Source organism: Polypterus senegalus, chromosome 10, assembly GCF_016835505.1.
Source record: "Polypterus senegalus isolate Bchr_013 chromosome 10, ASM1683550v1, whole genome shotgun sequence".
Lineage (NCBI taxonomy): Eukaryota > Metazoa > Chordata > Cladistia > Polypteriformes > Polypteridae > Polypterus > Polypterus senegalus.
Genome location: NC_053163.1, coordinates 57,368,967 through 57,391,937, shown reverse-complemented (window position 1 = coordinate 57,391,937; position 22,971 = coordinate 57,368,967). Strand labels below are relative to the sequence as shown.

Genomic DNA, 22,971 nt, shown 5'->3' with positions numbered 1-22,971 from the left:
GTTCAATTTGCTCCCCGCCATGCTCTGTGGCAGAGAGGTTAGGTTCTCTTGTAATCCAGGGTGCTGGACTTGCGTGGAAAGCTGAAAAGTGCCGGTCACTGTCACATTCTGAACAGTGGATGACAGCTTTACAGTCTTTAGCTTGGTGGCTTGATGAAGCACAGCATCTGAAACAAATGCTATGTTCCTTAAAGTTCATGCGTGCTACATATGGTCTTTCTCTGAAAGCTTTGCAGTTTTTGAGAGCGTGAGGCTTATTATGAATTGGACATTTTTTGGACAGATCCGCTAGAGATGTTTCAGAGGAGGTAAGTGTGGTAGAGTCTTCGATAGCAGTTTTATTTACTGAGATGGGATTGGTAGGTTTCCATTATTTGGACAATGACCCTTCACTTCTGAATGACTCTGCCCTAGAAGCTGGGAGAACAAAGCTGGGATCAGTTTCTATCTCTACATAGCAACACACGAACTTTACAAAGAATGAAAATGGAGGATATTGTACACAATTTTCTCTTTTTATATCATGAGCCCTGAGAAATCCATTTCTCTTGAAGGTTGTGGGGCAGCTTTTCCACAATAGGATTTATTCCTCTGGCAGTATCGAGAAAACTAAGTCCAGGTAAGTAACCATCATTTTTTGCTGCTTCTATTTCAAGAAGCAAATCTCCAAGCTCTTGAAGTCTTTGACAGTCCTTTGCTGAGACTTTCGGAAAGCCATCAAGTCTACTGAAAAGTGAAGCTTCAATTGCTTCTGGAGAGCCATAAAGTTTGTCTAGTCTTTTCCAAACCATTTTTAGGCCAGATAGTGGGTGACGGACATGAACTGCTCTGATCCTTTTAACATGCCGCAGTGAATCGCCATCAAGCCACTTAATAAGAAGGTCTAGCTCTTCACTTGGTTTGAGGTTCAGTCCTTCTATGGCATTTTGAAAGCTAGATTTCCAGGACAGATAATTTGCCGGCTGATTGTCAAACATCTTAAGTCCTCCTGTTAAAAGATCACGACGAGCCAAATATGCTGCAAGGTCAGATATATTTAAAGATCTGCTTGAGCAGATGGGCGGGAGCTGGTTTTCTTTAAACACTGCTGTATTGAATTGTGAGTGTGCTCTAGAGGCCTTTGCATCAGAGTCAAAGTTCTTGAAATTTATACAGTCTTTAACATGAAGCTTTTGTTTTGATGGTTCTTTGGTAAGAGAATGCGAGAGATCTGACTGTGGCAACTTTTGTTTGTCATGAAGGGGACCACCAAAATCTAATTGTGTGGGAAGTGGAGGATAAGTGATTGTTGCTTCCTGAGTGTTGTAATGAAGTTCTGTGTCATTTTCATGAACAGCAAAATGAGCTTGAATATATTCTTGAGTCCAATGGATCAATTGTTGGGGTGACAGAAGGTATTTAGCTTCACTGATGAGTTCATCATTTCCTTTAAATGCTGCTTCTTCGAGAACCTGTGCCTCTACTAATGCAGCCGATCTATGTGACCACTCTTGAAATGAAGTAAATCTTTTCACTCTTCTGCCCTCATCACGCGTTTGCGAAATTAGTTATGCAGCGAGCTAAACACTTCTTCAACAAACACCCACGGCAATGATGATATTCAAGCATTTAAGTAAAGTGGTGTGAAACTGTAAAGTAAAAAACAATACCTATCAGAATTTGTTAACTTAATATTAATTTTTCCTTAAAAATGCCTTCAAATTGAATACAAACTACTTGTTATTATTTCCTTATGAAATTACATAAATATTACAAACAGATACTTTAGCGCAAAGACATCCTGCCGCTTCATATTCAAATACATAATAATAAGCCTGAACAATCATATACATGCTGTATATATTTACGTACACACTAAACATTTGCAAAATAGTAAAAGGAACAACTAAAACTCAAAACATTGCATATACTAATAAAGAAACAAAATACCTACAGATTATACCTTTACAAGGGCGAATAAATAGTGGATGGAAACGGATGTCTGCCACCTGCTTCTCCATGTGCTGCCTGCTTCAAGATGGAGTCTTAATAGCAGTATAAAACAATACTCAATCTAGCCACTAGAGGTTCCCCATGAACACATTTTAATAGAGGACAGAACAATTACATAATTCCAGAAGCTTAATAGATCCATTATACTTATATTCAAATGACCTCTGATGTTCAAAGCTTTCAATTGTTGGAATGAAGAAACTAGAAAAAATGTATAAAAATTTAGTCAAATTTTTCGTTAATATTGCCTTCATTAACAGGCTTACTTCAACAGTGTTTTTATAAAGTTCTGCTTGATAACCATCTGGATCTTGCAGCTTTTATGCTTTGCAGAGATTAAAAAGTGTCCAGGATTTTAGAAAATTAATGAAGTTGTGATGTATAATAGCTTCATTTCAGGAGTTAGCATTCTGGGTATTTATCATGCACACACGCTATTCATGTTCATGAAGAATGTATCCCACTGATCCACGACTAATCTCTATAGTGCTTGTTATCTCACACACCAATATTCTTTGCTTCTTCATTACAAGTCACTCCATGAAGACACCTTTTTCTTTTCTTGTCAGTGCTGAAGGCCACCCAGACCTTGGAAAGATGTCCTGCAGCAGTGGAATTCTAGTAATCTTCTCTCTACTGGTCCCAGTATATGTTGAATGGGTGAGAACGAGTCTCTGAAACCTTATTGTTCTCTAGTATTAGAAATTCAATGATACCACAACACATGATTTTCAGAGGTTTGGTCTCCATGGTGACTTCCGAAGCAAGGAACACACACTTTAAACCACAAGTGCTAGAAAGTTGTGATTTATATTTATTACTACATGGGAAATAAGTCCACTTATGATATCAACAATGTAGGAAAATGCTTAGAAATTCAGGATCAAACATTCTGATCATCCTTCATATTAATTTGTGATAAATTAAATGCTAACCCAGGTAAAGACAAGTTACTTCTCAATTAATTATGACCTTACTGTACAGATCCAAATCAATAAGTTATCGTATTTGTGTTCAATGACTTAATTTGTTCTTGCAATCTGTATTTTTGTGTGTACTTTTAGTATTAAAACAAACAACTTTTAACCTTTTAGTTTGTATGTTTAGTTTTATCCTGCCAGTCAGTGTTTGCAGTATTTTGGTATTTTTACTTGGATCAAGAGTCAAGACAGACAATTTATACTATACTCGACTTTTGATAAACTTTGCCTATCTTGACAGAAATTTAAGTAGATGGTGGTCCAATGTGTAATGGATTCCAAGACAAACTCCTCTCTAACTGATCAGAGGATCACTGAAGCTGCGATGTGAGCACCTGGCTTTTCTGCAATAAGTGGAGGTCAAGTGAAACCCACATTAAACTGTTCTGCATTTTCTTTAACTTTATCATTTTTACTAGTGTTAGCTCAACACTCTGTGATGGTGGATCATCCTACACACTGTTTTATTATTTTTTTTGGCGTATCAATAGGTTTATGCTTTATTTTAATAATGGTCTGTATTTATCTCTGGTTTAAAATCTTTTCAGGTACAAGTAAAATGTGGTAAAAATGTATTAAAAAAAGCATTTTCTAGGTTAAAATGTAAGAGGTCTAAAAGGTAAATAGCATACAAATCAATGTACTCTATTAAAATTCTAATGATTTAATGACTACACATAAAATTATGAAAGCTAAACATTTTTTGTGGGCTGTAAAAAATCAGAAAGGCGTGTAGTGACACATAATGTCAGTATGAAATATCAATAAAAAAGCTGTTTATACAGTTTCATGAAACTAGGCAAAATGTGCTTGGCTCCCTGGAACAGTTATTTTTGTGCATGAAAATCTACAGGATGTACAGAGAAGGTGAGCTAATTTATTACTCATTTCCGTGATTTACTCACAGCTTTTGATATTGCTGGCAATGTGGAAGCTGCAACATGATGTGTCAAGTCTAGCACAATTTCACGTCTTGTCTATTTTTATACTCATTAGCTACAGTGCATAAATGTTTATAGAATGTACATCTAAAGATTTCAAGTTGCTAGAATGTGTGATTATGCCAAAGACAAGAGACAAAAGGCTATGCTGATAGCACTTTATTGAAGCAGACATTCCAAAATCTGAAATATTTAAATATAATGAAATAAACCTTTACCTTACTTTATCTGTGGACATAATGATGTTTATTCTAATAACAAAGTATGCGCTTTAGCACTTTAAAGGAGAGCTGGTTATTCAAACAATATTTGTAAATCATTGTACAGCAAATTGCTTGGATAAAGGCAAATGTGGGTATGCCATCAAGCAGGTATGTGTGCTGTTATAGAATATTGCAAATACAATAAATAATTCAAAAGGGAAAACTCCATACGTGAATTAAAAATAAAAACTGAAATAGTTAGAAATAGTCTTTTATTCCCACTAAGCCAGAGGTAGAAGAAATGGCAGAATAACTCACAGTATCAAAACAATGCAATGTCAAGATAATGAAAATTCTATCATTTTTGCTTAGTGATATCCCAAAGGTCTTATTAGGTAAATAGGTAAATATTAAAGATTAACTGATACACTTAAGTGGTTGCATTTTAAGTTTTATATATAGTTTTTTGGCCGACTCCAGACAGATTTCAGTTTTGTTTAACTAACAATTTTGCAATGTTGATTTTTTTTATTTACATTTTCCTGCTTCACTCTGTAATTGCAGAAGATGTCATGAATTGCAATTATTACCAGCCAAACATTCATAGCAGTTTAACTTTAAATGTGAACGATATTTAACAATTCCACTGGGCAGCAATCATTATTATATAGACTACCTGTGACAATAAAATAACAATGGAAGTTAAAACTTCAAGACACACATTTAAGTATTTCCCATATTTTGAATTTTATAGGACACAGGACTATGAATATATTAGATACACCAAACAAAACACCACTAATAGAGAGAGCAGAGGCCCATGATCAGAAATAGTCTGCAGGGTTTTAGAAGTTAACTGTTTATACAATTGAAACGTATGTACTGTAAGAAAAAATAGACAGTTGTCAAGTGTTGGGGCACCCGTAGGCAAACCCAATATAATTTAAAGAAAATGGTAGTTATAAATGTACTGAAAAGAAAAGAAAAACACCTTTGCAGATGAGTCTCACTGTGGACCCCGTACATGCCTTGCACAGTACATGTGCATTGATTGCCACCAGGTCAAGCTTGTTATAGCACAAGTAAACGGCCACCTGTGTGCTCCTGCTAGCACTGAATAAGCTCACGCCTTCTGGTGCACGATGTCAACGCAGCACGGAGAAAATAAGAAAGAGACAAATATATGTGACATTTTTAAGAAATGCTTGTGCTATATCAATGTGTGCAAGGCATGTACAGGGTCCACTGAGAAAAGAATAGCGTTCATGGCTCACCTTGCAGAGGCACATTCTTTCCTCTGCATGTCCAAGTCATGTGAAGACTGGGCAAGATCAGGAAAAAGAAAAACACGGTCTCTGATTACAGGCGCATAAAGGTGTGTGAAGGAATGTGAATAATTATTAATAATGTTGCATCTGTGCCACAATGTTTTTCCAAATGAACTATAACAGGTCATAAAATGAATAATTCCGAAAATGTATACCTATGTCTCTGTTTTTTTGTCAATGCAGCAATGTCGACATCATGGACCATAAGGCTCATACTAATTCAAAATAAGCAGGAACACTATAAAATTGAATTAAAAAAATCAAGTGACAATGAGATACGAATAAGGCAGATTCGCCAACGTTTGTGTGTCACCTTTTATCCATCTATATCCAGTTCGATTGTCTCAAAAACACCACTCACATCTACAGTTATTCCCAGTTTCAGATAAAAAGTAACAGTGTCAGATCCCTTAGTATGTATCGTGATTGTGACTGAGAAAATAAAAAACGAAAAATAAAATGAACTTTTACAAGTACTTTACATTTACAGCAGCTGTTACAGACACAAATCAATTGTTTGTTTTTATTGTATAATGTTAACAATAAGAGTGGCTCACTACTCAAAATGATAAATATACGAGGCAGCCGGGATCGAACCGGGGACTCTTGATTACAAGTCAGCAACCACTACACCACGGAAGCTGTTGTCTTATCCCTGAACCTTTTGTGAAAGTGTTCATTTGATCTTTGCACTTCAGGTTTTACACATTATATAGTCTATGTCTGCATTTTGTCATTTATTACTAAAATATAAAAACGTTTCTGTTTTAACGATGTTCTAACACAGATTATTGTAGAAACAGAACACACACGAAATGCATAGGTTCCAAATAATGATCTATTATTTCCATTCTAAAACTCCAGCACTTCACTCCCAGATAATGAAGGCTGGAACAGGGAGAACTTTGTGCCCGTTCTGCGGTGGTGGGGGGATGGAACAGTAGGCTGCTTGCTGCTTGTCTTGATCGGCACATTTACAAGACCAAAGTCGCTGAAGGAGAGGGGCAAAGGGATTTATGGTGGGCTAGATTTACGAGTTTTTTCGTAGGCTTTGGTAATTCAAGTATTAAGCTGTCCTCAGTGTGCAAACGTTTGACAGTATAATAAAGTTCTTTCCTTATTTTTAATTTACTATTGCCACCTGCTTGAATATCAAGCCTGATTTATTCAAGATAATAGAAAAGCCACACATTCTAAATTAAGAGCTCTTTTTAACAGTAACTTACATACAACCATCTTTGAAACAGGCAAAGTATTGGAACTTGGCATGCATGGACTAGAGCACCAGAAGGCTGCGTCATCTTCCAGTCCTGCCATCTATTGACTGGAAGATGAGACACATGGTTATCAAAACTTTAAACTGAAAAATTGCTGCTAGAATTTTTTTTCAAGCAGTCTAAATCTAATCCATTCAATCTTATATGAATAAAAAACATTAGGCCTCTTTATGGCCCTACTCTCTCTTCTGTTTCCTTTTCCGGTGTCCTTTTGGTGGTGGCAACACCGTGATGTTCCAACAATGATTTATGGATTAAAAGCCAGAAGTCTGTTTGACCATTACATCAAGTGACTCCGTGAGAACCCTAACTACAAAGAGGACTATTTCATTAATGTTAGGTAGAATGCCCAGAGGGGACTGGGCGGTCTCGTGGCCTGGAACCCCAGCAGATTTTATTTTTTTCTCCAGCCGTCTGGAGTTTTTTTTTTTGTTTTTTCTGTCCACCCTGGCCATCAGACCTTACTCCTTTTCTATGTTAACTAATGTTGTCTTATTTTAATTTCTTATTTTGTCTTTTTTTTCTTTTCTTCATTATGTAACGCACTTTGAGCTACTTTTTGTATGAAAATGTACTATATAAATAAATGTTGTTGTTGTTGTCATGTTATTTTAATGCCTCAGCATACCTTAGAATTGATGGCAATGATGCATTCCTTTTATGGGTACAGTCTCCTGTTTTTCAAATTAAATTCACACTACAGGAATAGATAATGTGTCTGGTCACACAGAATACATCATCTCAACCTACTTCCAAGAGCATGGCATTGACTTCAGTTTACTCCAAAGGTCTGCGCATTCTGCAGATTTTATTCAAATGGGCCATATCTAGAATGAGGGGGAAATCAGAGGTTCATAGAAAGAATGAGTGTCTGAAAAACTGCATGATGGCATTATGTCTGCATGGACCAAAACCTCTAATATGCTAGAAATATTTCTTGTTCAATCCAGACTTTAAAAGATTGAAACTGTGCATAAGGATATACTGTATATACAGGGCCGGCCATGCTACCTCTATAAGACATGTTGAAATCTAGCATTAACATTTGCAACAACAACAACAACATTTATTTATATAGCACATTTTCATACAAAAGAGAGAAAAAATAAAATCTGCAGGGGTTCCAGGCCACGAGACTGCCCAGCCTCCTCTGGGCATTCTACCTAACATAAATGAAATAGTCCTCTTTGTATTTAGGGTTCTCTTGGAAGGACTTGATGCTGATGCAGGGCATCATACAATGCATATGTCTCTGCTACATGCCATTTGGTATGGGAATCATAAAGTATTGTTAATGTTTGTGATGCACCATGGAATGATAAATGCAATGCATTTTATTACAAGAAATGTTTGTGATGCACCATCTTTTGGAATGTTAGAGTTATAGCAACAGGATGGAAACACAGATACTTATCCTTTTGTTAAGGTGGATAAGTGATCCTGCCATCTTTTCTCACTTTTCTTTAGCACTGACGTAATCCGTCAGTAACAACCTAGGGATTGATACATGTCAAAAATAGAAAAACTTAAAAGAGTCTAGGCTAAATTAATGTTAAACTTGCAGCAAAATGCAATAAAAGAAAATGATACTGTTGTATATATGAATCACAATAAGACCATTATTACAATTTAATATAAATCCAGTATAAGTTAGAGAATGGATAACAAAGAGAATAGGTCCTACTATACTGCAACTGTAATTGTAACTGTTATAGAGATTTTGCTCTCCTCTATATTCTTTAAAAGAGCAATGTTTTAGTTTTACATATATCCATACTTTGTAATCATACTTTATACAAGCTTGTTAATAATTTGCTAACACTTTACTTTAAGTACTGCAAAATGCTTCTACTGCTCATTTACTGTTATATAACAAGACCTTAACAAAGGATGCTTTTGGTCTTCATAACACTTCTAAGACATCAATAGATAGGCTATTCATCTCTGGGCTGTGTGGCATATTGAGATGATGTTAAATTACTTGTTAATATAAGAGATTCACAGGCCTTCTACTAAATATATAATATCAAGAGAAATGTATCTCGGTTAAGCCCCCTCAGACCATTCCAAAGTGACGTTTTGTCATCAGGTCACACTGCAGAGATTAAGAAACACTTCACTGATACTTTGCAAGAGTTATGAAGACCCAAAGAAGTGTATGTTAAGGTCATGTTGCATAATAGTAAATGAGTAATAGATGCATTTTTGCAGTACCTAAATTAAAGTGCTACCAATAATTTTTCAGTTTTTAACAACATTTAAACTTAAAAGAACTCTTTCTCAAAACTCTTTTGTGTGAACTCAGCAAACAATTTCAACACATTCCTTTTTCTTACGTTTAATGTAATTAAAATGAAATTATATATAAAGAGTACATTTCACCACTGATTACTTTTTAATTAAATTGGCTTGTGTCTTATCTTAGTATTAGTTAATTTTAGTTATAATTATTAAGTTATAATTTGCAAAAAAGGTTTCTAACTTACTATTTAATTACTTTAAAAGCCCAACTATTTATTATACTAAAATATATAAATTACAAATCGCATGATATAACATAGCAGGAAGGAGGGCATGATACATGTAAAGCAGTGGTTACTTAATACCCTTTATGCCACAAAAGAGCAAATTAATGCCAGTGGCTGTGCATACTTTGTTCGGGAAAACCATGAGAACATTCTTAGTTGTCTGGCTGAGCAGATGTTTAATTTTTTTTTTATTTTATTAAAATCAAATAACATTCCATACAAATAACTCAAGTTTTACAAAAAAAAAAAAAACTTCTAAACAAATCAACCCTACACCCCTGAGAAAAAGAGTTAGGCCAGCAGAGTAAAACTTGAAGCTAGTAAATATCTGCTTCCTCAATTTAAATGCTTATTCCAAAATGTTATTGATTAGATCCTGCCAGGTTTTGAAAAATTTTTGTACAGATCCTCTAAGTGCAAATTAGATTTTTTCCAGTTTCAAATAGTATATAACATCAGTTACCCACTGACTTAAAAGGGGAGAGTTAGGATTTTTCCAGTTGAGCAAGATAAGTCCATATGCCAATAGTAAATTAAAGGCAATTACAGTTCTTCTTCTCTATTTTAAGCCCATCTGGAAGTACACTAGACAGTTAGGAGGGAATGTGACATTTAAGATGTCTGAAAGGCATTTAAAGATTTTGGTCCAAAGTAATGTTAATTTGGTGCAGGCCCAAAACATGTGACCCAGTGAGGCCGGAGCTTGATTGCAGCGTGCGCAGGTTGGATCTTTCCCTGGAAACATTTTGGACAATTTTAAGCGAGAGAGATGTGCTCGATATATAAGTATGAGTTGAATAATTCTATGCTTTGCGCATATGGAGCTCGAGTGAATTCTGTGCACTGCTACTTTACACTCCTTTTCAGAGATGTTAAATGTTTGTCTCATTTTCAACTTTTTCAGCAGAAAACCAAAAAAGTTAACTTTTTTTCCTACTTTTAGACAATGAGTGTCGCTAGTCATTGTCTGACTCAGATTGGTTCTTTAGACAACTCTTTTGTGTCTTCTTGTTTTCTTACAGAACCCACCCCGGTAGTAGCAGTGCCAGGATTTCATTGAAGGGTGGGCCTAAATTTGTCACAAGTGGGCCTTTTATTTTTATTATATTCATTTTAAAATTCATTTATTTTAGAAAATATTTTAGAAGTCCAATCATACAAATGTAAACAACATTGTTTTTGTTTTATTTGCATGTTTAGTCTGAATGATTTGTGTAAACATGAATTTATATTCACTTACCAATATTGAAGATAAATTGACTACCCACCTTTTGATGATACGTATGACATCCCAGCCCACCCTAAGGCACAGACACCCAAGTAACTTCCATTATCTGACCAATAGCATTATATAACAGAATTCAGATTCCAGTTTTCCCATTTGTTATTATGTGTACATGTGTGCCTGATGCATGTGTTTCCAGTCTCTGAATGCACAAGTGAATCTGTCCTCAATTAGATTATTACAAAAATATCACAATCACATCTTTTTATAGTCTGTATTCTGGATTGTACCTTTATCTGTTGTATCAATGAGCCATAAACCTGCACACCTTACCGGCTGTAACAATTGGAAACTTTAATACTGATTGTGTTGCTTCTGAATTTCAGAATAATTCATGACCTTGCTGATCCATCAACATTTCTCGACTGGCGGTTGTAGATTTGTCATCAAATAAGTAATAGAATTAATAATAAAACCTATTGCTAAAGTGAATGCAGCTAGTGGTGGGTTTTTCACTTTCCTCTGGGGCATCACCAAAATTCATTGCTGAAATCAGATTCCACTACGTTTTGCATTTCTGTTTGTTTCCTTTTACTAATAAAACTTAAAGGGGTTGCTTGTAGAGACATCGTTCATGTTTCCCTTCAGCAAGACCTTCGGTAAGTTACTAGTTGAGCCTACTGTTACCATCAAATGTTTTGAGTGGTTATGATTGGTAAAATTTATTTTCTAAACCTTATGTAGATGTACGCTATATAATCACTATCCAGATATGTGCTTTCCAAATGTTTTTTTTAAAGTTAAATGTACTCTTCTTGTGATAAAGTTAACCCTGGTGATTTTGCTGTGTATGTTTATAATCAACTGATTATGTAATCAGAGGAGATGTATATTAAAATGTGTGTATGAATTATAGGCTAACTGTCATTTGTGAAAAAAATATAAAGCTAAATTAAAAAACAGAATAGGCCAATTAGAAAAATGGGCAGGTCTAAAACCACCAGGGCTCTGTAATGGCACGGCTGCTGCACCCTAGCAAGAGGATAAACAACTGAGGTCATGTTCTCTCTGTTCTCTAGGCTGCCTACAACCACAACTATTCCAGACTTCGCCATCACTTTTGCCATCTGCTTACATCTTGGGTGATGTATATACATAAGAGTGGCATGCATCTCTTAGAATATTTCATTTAAAAAAATTGATCTCATTTGTCAGGTTCATCAGTTAGTTATAAGCAATTTCTGAGCATTCTTTGTGTAATTTTACTACATATTTGTGTTTAATTTCTGTTTTGTCTGCCTTGCAATATTCTAATGTCTTCCTGGTTTTCAAACTGCATATTAATAATGTTGGTGTTGCATTTTTTGTTCTGGTATTTGATAGAATGACAGACATTATCAGAGAGAAAGACCATCAAGTTTCCTAGTCATCCAGCAAGCTGTAAACCTTCTCAGTTACAGTCCAAATTAAGGCAATCCTAACACTTGTTTTGCTGTTTTTGTGCTTTCTGCACATTGTTAGTTTTTTTTTTTATTTTGAACATCTATTTTGGTGGACTTATTTACTTTGGTGTGGATCATTCTCCTTTTTTACTCAGCAGTGTTCATTGCAAGCAAGCTGCATATTCAGGTGCTCAAAGGGTTCTAGTTTAAGACCTCTGTAACAAACATTGGCTTAGGACATATTGTTTAGCCAAAAATAGCAGAAATTGTTTTAAGAGAGGACCTTGGGCATCTTATATGAAACCTTGCTTAAATTCCATACTGAAAGTTGGCTTATATAAAAATCAGATTTATATCCTAACTATATGAATGCCAATTTCATTTACACATCTCAATTCAACTCAAATGTATGCATGTGTGAACGGGTTTTTAGGTACTACTTGTCACATCCCTGCAGTAACCATGCATGCCTCAAAAAAATGCCCTTTTTGAATATTCATGACCTAATCCTAATCCATATAAATTTTGCCAAACTACTTTCAAACCATGGCTGAGTGCAGAAAACTTAACTCCAGTGGATGTGAAATTGAGGTATTACTGACATTTGGTGAAGTTTCAGGAGTGGCCGGTAGGGCCTGCTTTCAAAATGGCCAGAATCAGACCTAATTAGATCTGTTGCATCTCTGACCAGGTTCCTCTTTTGGTCTTTCTGGGGTTGCCAACAATTATGGCATCACACCACAATGTATTTAACCTAAACCTACCTCTTTTTTAAAGGACTGGTACATTTGTTACATTTATATATAAAGTAGCTCTCAGCCACATGCAATTCTTTGGTTTTATAAAACCACTTCAAAATCTGAAGCGGACTCAGAGGTAATATCTTGTCCTTAAGCAAAGTATCTCTGTGTGTACTAGCTAGGTCACCTCAAAACGTCTTCTTTTTCTTTCTGAACAGTCCTACACATTGAGGTTTTGTTGAAAAAAAAATTGATGTGTGATATGTTTGAAATATTTAAAAGTTTAGGACCGATTGTGATTGTTCCACCAGTAAACAGTTTGACCTACCCAGACATTCATTGGGAATTGACGGCAGAGCAATGAATGCTGCTGAAAGCGAAACTGTATCTTTCATGAGTTCGATCGATAGTATTAAAATAGTAATATTGATAATATTTGTACAGATGTACAGAAATGTTAAATCATGTGTACATTTTAAGCTGGTTGCTGTGTTACTTGAAATCCCATTTAATTTGTAGATATATGTTTGCACGATTGATTAACTTTCATTAGATTACTATCGGCGTAAAGCGCAGCAGTTTAGGGGCTGAACGGTAGCGCTGCTGCCTCGCAGTTAGGAGACCAAGGTTCGCTTCCTGGGTCCTCCAAGTGTGGAGTTTGCATGTTCTTCCCGTGTCTGCGTGGGTTTCCTCCGGGTGCTCCGGTTTCCTCCCACAGTCCAAAGACATGCAGGTGAGGTGCATTGATGTGTGTGGTTGTGGGTGTGTGTGTGAACCCTGCCCGGGGTTTGTTTCCTGCCTTGCACCATGTGTTGGCTGGGATTGGCTCCAGTAGACCCCCGTAACCCTGTAGATAGGATATAGCGGGTTGGATACTGGATGGATGGATAGATTACTATATATTGACTTATTTGCTAGTGAAGAATCCCATTATCTACCTGACTTGTCAGAAGCAGGAGTTCTGTAAGTTGCGTTACCTAATTTTATTGTGTTTGATGATTTAATAAATAGTTTAATTGGTAGTATATGTCTTCCAAAATCATTAAATCATGAAACATTTCATATAATTCAAGGCACAATACAAGACAATTTAGGTCAGCTGAACTTATGATGTATGATTTATCACTATAACTAAAATTTATAAAGAGTAGAAAAAGTAGTCTTTTGGCTAAAGAAGGGGAATTTAAAACAGGATTTTTCTACTTCTAGCTCACTGTATCACCTTGATCAAGTAAGTAAAATGGCCATGGGTCCAAATGTAAAATGCATATGTAAACAGGCTCCAAAAAGGAACAAATACAGTTTAGGGTGTTACAGTAGTAGAAATTTGGATTAAAGCATCTGCTAAATGATTAAATGTACAGTGTGGCCCACAAAAAAGTGGCCTGCCTCCACCGAGATGACTCCCGTGTAGAGTGTACATGAACATGCTGAAACAGGCTCAGAGATGTAGTGATGCACAAGGAGATTACTTTCAGCATCTTCTGTAAATGTGCATACCAAATATGATTATTTTTCTCTTCACCACGTAATGCCGTTGTCTTGGTGGAGGCGAGCCACATTTTCATGGGCCACCCTGTATTACAGGATTTTCCAATGCAATTCACTTTGGGGGTAGAACACACATTTTTAAAAAAGCACCAAGCTTGAATGAAGGAGACAATTATGTTGCTGCATTTTTACATGGTTCTGGCAACAGAATTAGATAAAACCATCAATATGCTGTTTATCAGACTTGTAGCCCATGGTCAATCGACTGTTCAGTGCTCGACTCATAACAGCTTGTTTATTTTGCCATGAACACATGTTACTCGGAATGAACCCTTCCGGGATTTCGTAAGCCAATTGAAATCCAGTGTTTTGGCATTGTATAATTCGCTGGTGCAAAATAACATCATAGCAAGCTGAGATTCATTTTAAGATCAAGCAGATAGATGATTATCTTTCTTTCTGGAACAGACCCCGGTGATGTTTGCATCACAGAAGTGTAAAGAGAACATTAAGAAAGTAAACAAATTGCTCAACTTTATCTCCATCTGCAGAATAATAAAAAGGAATCAGAAAAGGTGACAATTTGACTTTTGATTAGTGTGCACAGTTTTACATACCTTTACATGAAAGGCGCTAATGTCCTAAAATCATTCCAAAAAAGTAGAACACACTGATGTGTAGAATAGAAAGCAAAAACACACTCAGTGAACAATAAAGAGAACAGAATGAGCATGGCCAAAATGAAGCAGGATAAACAATGCCATTCTGTAAACCAATTTTTTATATAAAACCAGCTGTAAAAAGTCTGGGGTCCTAGAAACTATTGAAATCATTAGAAAAAAAATTAAATGTAGAGATGTCAGGTAATTGTAAGGAAGTACTCTGGACATCTATCTCCAAGTCGGTTTCGTTTTGCTGACGTGCTCACATCACTTGTGCATTAGCTGCTAAGCGACTTTGTCTTTCTTCTGAGGTTTCGTTTTGCCGACATGCTCGTCTCACTTGTGTATTATGACTGGAGGAAAAGTAAAAGGGATGTCCTTTTGCCAATGTGCTCGCCTCACTCCTGTATTAACGGCTAAGCAAATGACTTTCTTCGGAGATTTCGTTTTGCCGATGTGCTGGCCTCACTTACCCAGACTCCACACTTCCACATTTATATACAAGAAGAATGATTTTATTAAGTAGGTAAACCACTAGAATTAAGCCAAACAACAGGAATGAAACAAATGACAACAGCAGTTTCTTTAAGTTTTTAAAATATGCCAAACGTTTTAGCAAACCTGGCATGGAGTGTCTTTCTTACACCATTTTATTAGTCTTCCTATCAGAATTTAAAATATATTTTGTTTTTCTGGAATCCACTCTGAAGTACTCAAAGGCCTTATATGTAAATGCCAGCAACACACTAGTAAGAGAATTTTACTTTATGTACGGTATGGACTTGGCAAAGTGGTGCTGTTCAAGAAAATTAATAATTTTGAATTTTGGAGAATTAATGTATTTTTGGCTGTATGTTATAGTAACATTAATTCCTAGAATAGGCTTAATTTTAATAAAAATAATACAGGGAAAACATTCTACAATTATTACTTAATTTATTATCCATAACATTATCTTTTTTAAACTAAGATTCTGCTCTGACTTTCTTTTTTTGAACCTGTGGTTAAAATATAAAACAATGCAAGCATGGTAATCTATACTAATAAAAGGCAAAGCCCTCACTGACTGACTCACTGACTCACTGACTCATCACTAATTCTCCAACTTCCCGTGTAGGTAGAAGGCTGAAATTTATCAGGGTCATTCCTTACAGCTTACTTACAAAAGTTAGGCAGGTTTCATTTCGAAATTCTACACATAACGGTCATAACTGAACCTACTTATGTACATATATCCCGGCCATAGCCTGCAGCTCGGTCGCCGTGTGAAGCAGAGTTCTGTCCCTCATCGTCACGCCTCCCACGTAATTGAGTGCCTGCCCATATTAGGCCATCCGACAGTAGCAATCCAATAGAGTTTGGCACAAACTCAGCGAAATTGCGAGTGAAACTTTTAAGTGTCGGGTCTTAGCTAACATTAAATAAAGCCGTGGACAATGCGAAATCGCACAGGATAGCACAAGCACAGCTGAGAAGTTTTGATGCATAGAAACCTATGCATATGTATATATAATGAAAGCTGTTATCTTTACAACGGTTGACAAACACGGAATGTAACTTGAACACAACATGTCCTCCAAATGCGAACCTGATTGAAAGAAACAATGATAATCAAATCCTTGATGACAGCAACACTCATAACAGTCACAAAACAATTACAGTACATTGACAATCAGGTTACGTTATTTTTAAAATGTTTCATTATCTTTTTCATAACTTCTTTAACACAGTACTTCTCCGCTGCGATGCGTGTGTATTTTGCTAGTGTTTTTTGTTATCAAGAAAAAAACATCATTATCATTATAAAATAAAGATAATAATGCTTTCCATGTTCCTTAATGCATAAAGAAGATTAGAACATTGATTGATAGATGAGCGAGTTTTACTGATTGAATTCAGAGATTATGATACATTTTTTACAAACAAGCAAAAACAATCCTAAATAGAGCAGTAAGCATCATCTGTAATTGTGAGAGCATCTACAGTGATATCTTCACTATACTGCAACCGACACATTAAAAAAAAACATATGTAGCTGGGAAAACAAATCCTAATATTATCATCAATCAGAATACACTTTACCTTTAAACCTCAAAGATATTCTGTGATACTTGCACTGTTCTTAGATAGATAGATAGATAGATAGATAGATAGATAGATAGATAGATAGATAGATAGATAGATAGATAGATAGATAGATAGATAGATAGATAGATAGATAGATAGATAGATAGATAGATAGATAGATAGATACTTTATTAGTCCCAAGGGGAAATTCACATAATCCAGCAGCAGTATACTGATACAAAAAAAATTAAATTAAAGAGTAATAAAAATGCATGTAAAACCGGACAATAACTTTGAATAATGTTAGCGTTTACCATAGGGGGTACCACAGCAGTCTGTCACTGAAGCTACTCCTCTGCCTGGAGATGACACTGTTCAGTGGATGCAGTGAATTCTCCATGATTGACAGGAGCTTGCTTAGCGCCCATCGCTCTGCCACAGATGTTAAACTGTCCAGCTTCATTCCTACAATACAGCCTGCCTTCCTAACAAGTTTGTCCAGTTGTTCTTGGTTGACTTTGAGTGTTTTTTTCATAGTCCTTCTTGCTTTAATTTTTGGTGGTGTTTTCCTGAAGATATGTAAAAAAAAATAATCTTGGGTGTCTTTTCCATATAACACGAAAATGCATCCACCATTTCTACCTCTTGATATCCTCAGTTAAGGTTAATTTTGTAGAACACTGTCTCACCATTTAGGTCACAAGTGATAACCTCAAATGATGTTTGTACGCATCTTTGTGTATTTACATTTGTGTTTGCCAGCTGCATATCTACAAAATTCTGTACCTTTAACATGTTCTTTGGTATACGCATTAGAACAACAGAGATATACATCATCTCTGAACACTTCACCTTTCTCAGTCCATTGAACTCTTGCAGGTCTTGTGAGTAAAAGAGGAACAAATCAGAATTACCAGACCACTTCTTGAATAGCAGGAATAATGTATAAATAAATTTGATTGTGCTGCAGCATTCCAAACATTTGTGTGATGTTTGTATACTGTTACATTAGCCCATCAGTTATAGTTGTCATATATGGGTTGGATAAAATAAAGGAAATACCACATGAAAAAACAAAGTTTAACTCTGAAGTTACTAAATCACAATTAAAATGCAGATGCAAAGGTGAGTCATATTAGGTTGTTTGCTAATTAGTAGAGTATAATCTACACAAGAAGTCTGACAATTAGCACTTTGGGATGTGAGTTTTCAAACAACATGAAGCAATCAGTTACAGTTTTAAAAAAGACCAAAGAGATGCATTTGTAATTTGGGTGTCAATTGCCAAAAAACAGCAGTACTGTTTCACATGTCAACAACAGTTTTTATTTATATTATTTGGTTTCTCAGTTGTGTCTGATTTCTAATTTTGTGCAATATGTTCTGTTTGTCCATTTAGCAAGCAGTCTTAGCGTGCTTGTCAATGGCTGGTATATTATGTTGTTGGGAGATCTGCATTTCTGGTATTGCTATCCTTGAATAGTTTTTCTTAAGGAGGTAGGTTTAAGTTAACTACAGTTTTCTGAAGGGTGTTAGGAACACTAGACACTTGGCCACAAAGCATTTGTTGGTGCTGGTTACATTTCTCTGTCTGGTGTAGCCGCAGTCACTCTGAAACTCTAGAATAAGAGATCCAAGCATAAACTGTGAAGGTATTGAACATCAACAAGAAATGTTAAAGAAGAAAATCCAACAGTGCTGCAGACAGGATTGTAACAGTACATATGGATGCCATAGGTTTCCCTTTTATAAATTAGGCGTGGAAGAACAGTTAACTTTTTTGACTAAATCTGTAAATGTTGACACAATGACAGTCAACTTGCTGGCTCAAAGGTTAAACCTACTTTTTCACAGCTCCAGGAACCTGGATCGTAATGCCATCCAGGGTACTGTATTGATGTATGGAGTTGTAGTCTTTATGTGGTCCCTGTCTATGTAGACTTTTCTACCAGTATTTAAGTTTTCCTTCCACCTAACAAACACATGCACATTTATTAGATTAGCTAGCAACTTGAAATTTGCATGGCATGAGTGAGTCTGGGTTTGTGTACAAGAGGTGGCTGCGATGGCTCTACAGCCTCAAGCATCCTTGTTTCAAATGCAGTTCCAGTTGCTGTTGAAGTGGAGTTTTCATGGGGGTTTCACTGCAAATACCCCTTTTACTTACACATCCCAAAGGCACATATGGTCAGTTTGTAATTCCACAATGTCCATATGTGAGTGTGGGTGTATGTGAGAATGGCCCCTGCAATATATCCCTCATCCATTCCTGCTTTGTGCACAGTACTGCTCAACACCTAGGGAAACCCAGATTTGGTTAAGCATATTTGTGAATGCTATATCACGTGCTTTATCATTAACTTCATTGTTTGTGCCTTTAACAGCTTGAACTTTGACACCTAATCTTTAACCATTTATGTTTAAATTTTTTTTTTCAGTAATATTGTTTCTTTTGTGCTTGTTTAAGATCTATTTTTATGTTGGAAGACACTTTTTCTGAGTTTATAGGAGACACTGAGCAAAGCAAGTCCTTGTGTAACCTACAGCCTTAGTTCCAGCAACTCTGTTCAGGCAAAACCTAGGACCTATCAACATATTTATCACCTTTTGTTGAATCTCCCATTTCTTGTAAGAAACATGACAATGCACCCAAAAGTTAGTGTTGCGATTACTTAATGAGAGGCAGTTGTCCAGAGGAAATATGGAGCAATGGCCAGGAGATGGAAGAAAAGAATATGGGCAAAGACAATTGTTATCTGGGCATAAGCAAGAATCAGTAAATCAAAAGAAAGTTTTTTTAACACTGTTAAAAATTACACATAGGTAAGTTACCTCTACAAAAAAAAAATTCTGAGACAAGACAAGACTTTTTCAAGAAATTTTTCAAATCCCACGAGATGACACATTGGCCATGAGATTTTTTCAAGTCCTCCTCTCAACCATATTCAACCACGCACATGGTAATCTCACCTCTGATTTGTGTGAATGCTTTTGAGAGACACAGTTCTCGCTCACTCAGTTCTTATAAATTTTAACGCTTTCCTCACTTTAAGTTCCCAAGACATATTATGTCCAAATCTTATTTAAGAATTTCATCACAAAGGAATATCAACAGAAGAAATTAATACACGGGCAATCCTAGCACTGAGAAATGATGAAGTCAAACGAATTAATGCCAAAATTGATGATCGGTTACAGAACAAATTAGTTAAATTGGTATCAATAGACTATGCTGAAACAGTTAGTGGTGATCGTGCGGAAGATGAAAACATCAACTTACAATATCCCGAAGAGTATCTACAACCATTAACACCATCCAGTCTTCCACTGCATGAATTACTGTAGAAATAGAATGGAAAGAAAAATGTATCCAAGAAAGGTAATGTACTACATCTGCGGATAACATTAGACAACAAAGGAGATCTTGATATGTCATTCGTATTAAAACGTTAACAGTTTCCTGTTAGAATAGCTTTTGCAAAGACAATTAACAAATCTCATAGACAAACATTTGAAAAAGTCATTTAATCTATTAGAGAGAAAGAAACAAAATTCAGTCATGGGCAGTTATACATTGTGTTGTCATGATGAAAGTCCAAACACAGAATCAAAATTCAATGCGATATTAATGAAAATTGAATTCCAAAAATAGTTTTTACTCGTTTTATAGTAAAAGTGTAAGTTTAAAAAGTATTTGCGTGTTAATTTCAAAGCCAAACAGAACAAAATCGTATTACACAACGAATAACTCTAATGCAACTTGAAGCATAATTTACTTTCAAATTATTACATTTTATTATTTTTAATATGGTTAATTACTCACTGTAATGTAAAATATTTAGTTCTATTAGGCATATGTAACAATTCCCATGAAAATAACAATCTGTTTAAAATGTACATCCGCATCCTCATACTCTAGGCAGACCCAGGGGTTGGCGAGTGAAGCAAGCAGGGGGCTAAGCGCCCTAGTTTTTTAAATTTCCAGGACTGAGCAATATTAAGCATTGGTTGAAATTCATAAATGAATAAATTGTTCATGCCTGAATAGTTCTAATAAACATGGCCATTTTCATAAGAGTAACATTTTCAAGTATGTGCTGTAATGCATATACATTTCAGATTATTACATAGGACTAGATAATAAAATTGTATAATATCAAGTTGTATTCACTGAAAATGTTTTCTCATACCAAACTTCCCCTCAGAAGGAACATTGCTATAGATCATCCCTCCTTTATTTCACTAAATTTCTATGCACTTTATGGCTATGTAGTTTGTAGTTAGAATGTGTTTTTGAAAATGGAACATATTGTTGTAAACTAGCCTCAGTACCTGTCGAAATCAGGTAATGGAATAATTAAAAGTTATTTGCTTTCTCTTGCCCTACTTGTACAGTCAACGCCTTTTCTTGCTATTTCTGTGTGTGTGTGTGTGAACGCCCCTTAACTGGTGCTCTTTTTCTTGACCGTGTTCCCATGAAGCCTGCACTCCGATACTCTTTCATTATTTTCAAGGTGCCTTTCTCACCTTCTGTCCAGTTTTATACTTTCTGTCTTCGATGACAGCTGTCTTTGCATGGCTTATATGCCTTTACTCCTCTTCATGCATCTCACATTAAAACTTCCTTTTTTGTCAAGTCAGCAAAGCCAAACTTAGTGTTTTATTAAATAGTAGATAGGAAGGTCCTATCTTTGAGTACTTGGAATAAGACACTGAAAGTAAAGAGAGTAAGTGAATAATCAATGGTACAGATAGTTGCTTTGAAAAATTCAAGTAAAGTGAAAGAACACAGCAAGTTTAAAAACACTCTTAAACCGCTTTCATAAAGAAGTCTACAAAGAGAGTGAGAGCTGAAAAAACACAAACCTTCCAAAGAATATTGTCTATGTGGAAAGCTGCTGTTTGGTCAACTTGGTCAATGAAACAAAAAAAGAGTGATATTGAAGTGGTACAACTATTAATTAAAACAGAAATATCTAAAAAGGATGTATAAATTACTTCATATTGAAGTACTTGGTAAGAAGTTTAAAACGCCTAGCGGTGCCACAGTAAGCAGCCTGCTCCTTGAACAAATTGACAGTGCTAAAACACAAAAGGCACAAGTTTAACAAAAAGGAGTGGAGAAGATAAATCTCTCCATAGATGGCTGAAGTAAAAAGAGTTTCATGGAATGTCTATATGTTTTTTGAATCTCTTTGCAATGTAAGCTTAGCATACATTTCCTAATCTTCATTTGATGGTTGTTTTTTTAAGCTAAAATAAAAACTAAACAAGAATTATTTTCTCAAAATAAAAAGAAAACTGAAGTAAGTCAGCACAATAAAAATAAGTCCATAGGGTTTTATTTTATTTTAATTCCTGTCAGAATAGCTTATCTTCACCATTAGGGTGTTTGTTTTGTAGTTTAATAAATATTTGTTCACAATAAATAAATAAAAATTGTCAGAAGTTCTTAAAATGAAACTAAAAATGAAATTATGGGTAAAAACAGTCTATGGATAAAAACGAAGAAGTAAGGATTTAAAATAACTTGGTTCTTGCACAGAAGTCTGGTAGTTGCCAGTTCTGTCTATACACTGTGGGCTGTGAATACCTGAGTTCCTGTGTAAGCGCCCAAGGTAGCACACTCTGTGACACCAGTGTATGTGTTACCACAGCATGACTCAAGTGGCAACAAGTTACAGGCATCCTGTGCAATCGACGTATGCTGAATTACATCAAGGCAAAAGTGTACAAGACCGTCATTCAACCAATGGCCCTTTACAACATCGCATGTTGGACTGCCATTACACAACAAGAAAAGGCAATCCATAAGATGGAGATAAAGATGCTCCGATAGTCTCTCACACTCATGAGGTGGTATCACGCCATGAACATGTACATTAGGAGAAGAATGAGGGTAGGCGCACATCACTGAGAAGATGTGAGCGGCTTGATTGAGATGGTATGGACATGTTCTGCGTAGTGAAGAAGAGACAGTGGTCAAGATTGCCCTTCAATTCAGTCCAAACAGCAACAGACCATGTGGAAGACCCAAAAAGCCCTGGCCCAATAGAATCAATGAGAACATACAACAGATTGACTTCGACCCGGAA

General features: G+C 35.7%; 1 pseudogene; it reads right to left on the bottom strand.

The window, feature by feature from the left end:
* Nucleotides 1-521: 521 nt before the first annotated feature.
* Nucleotides 522-22,971, bottom strand: part of LOC120538174 — a 110,701-nt pseudogene continuing 88,251 nt past the window's right edge.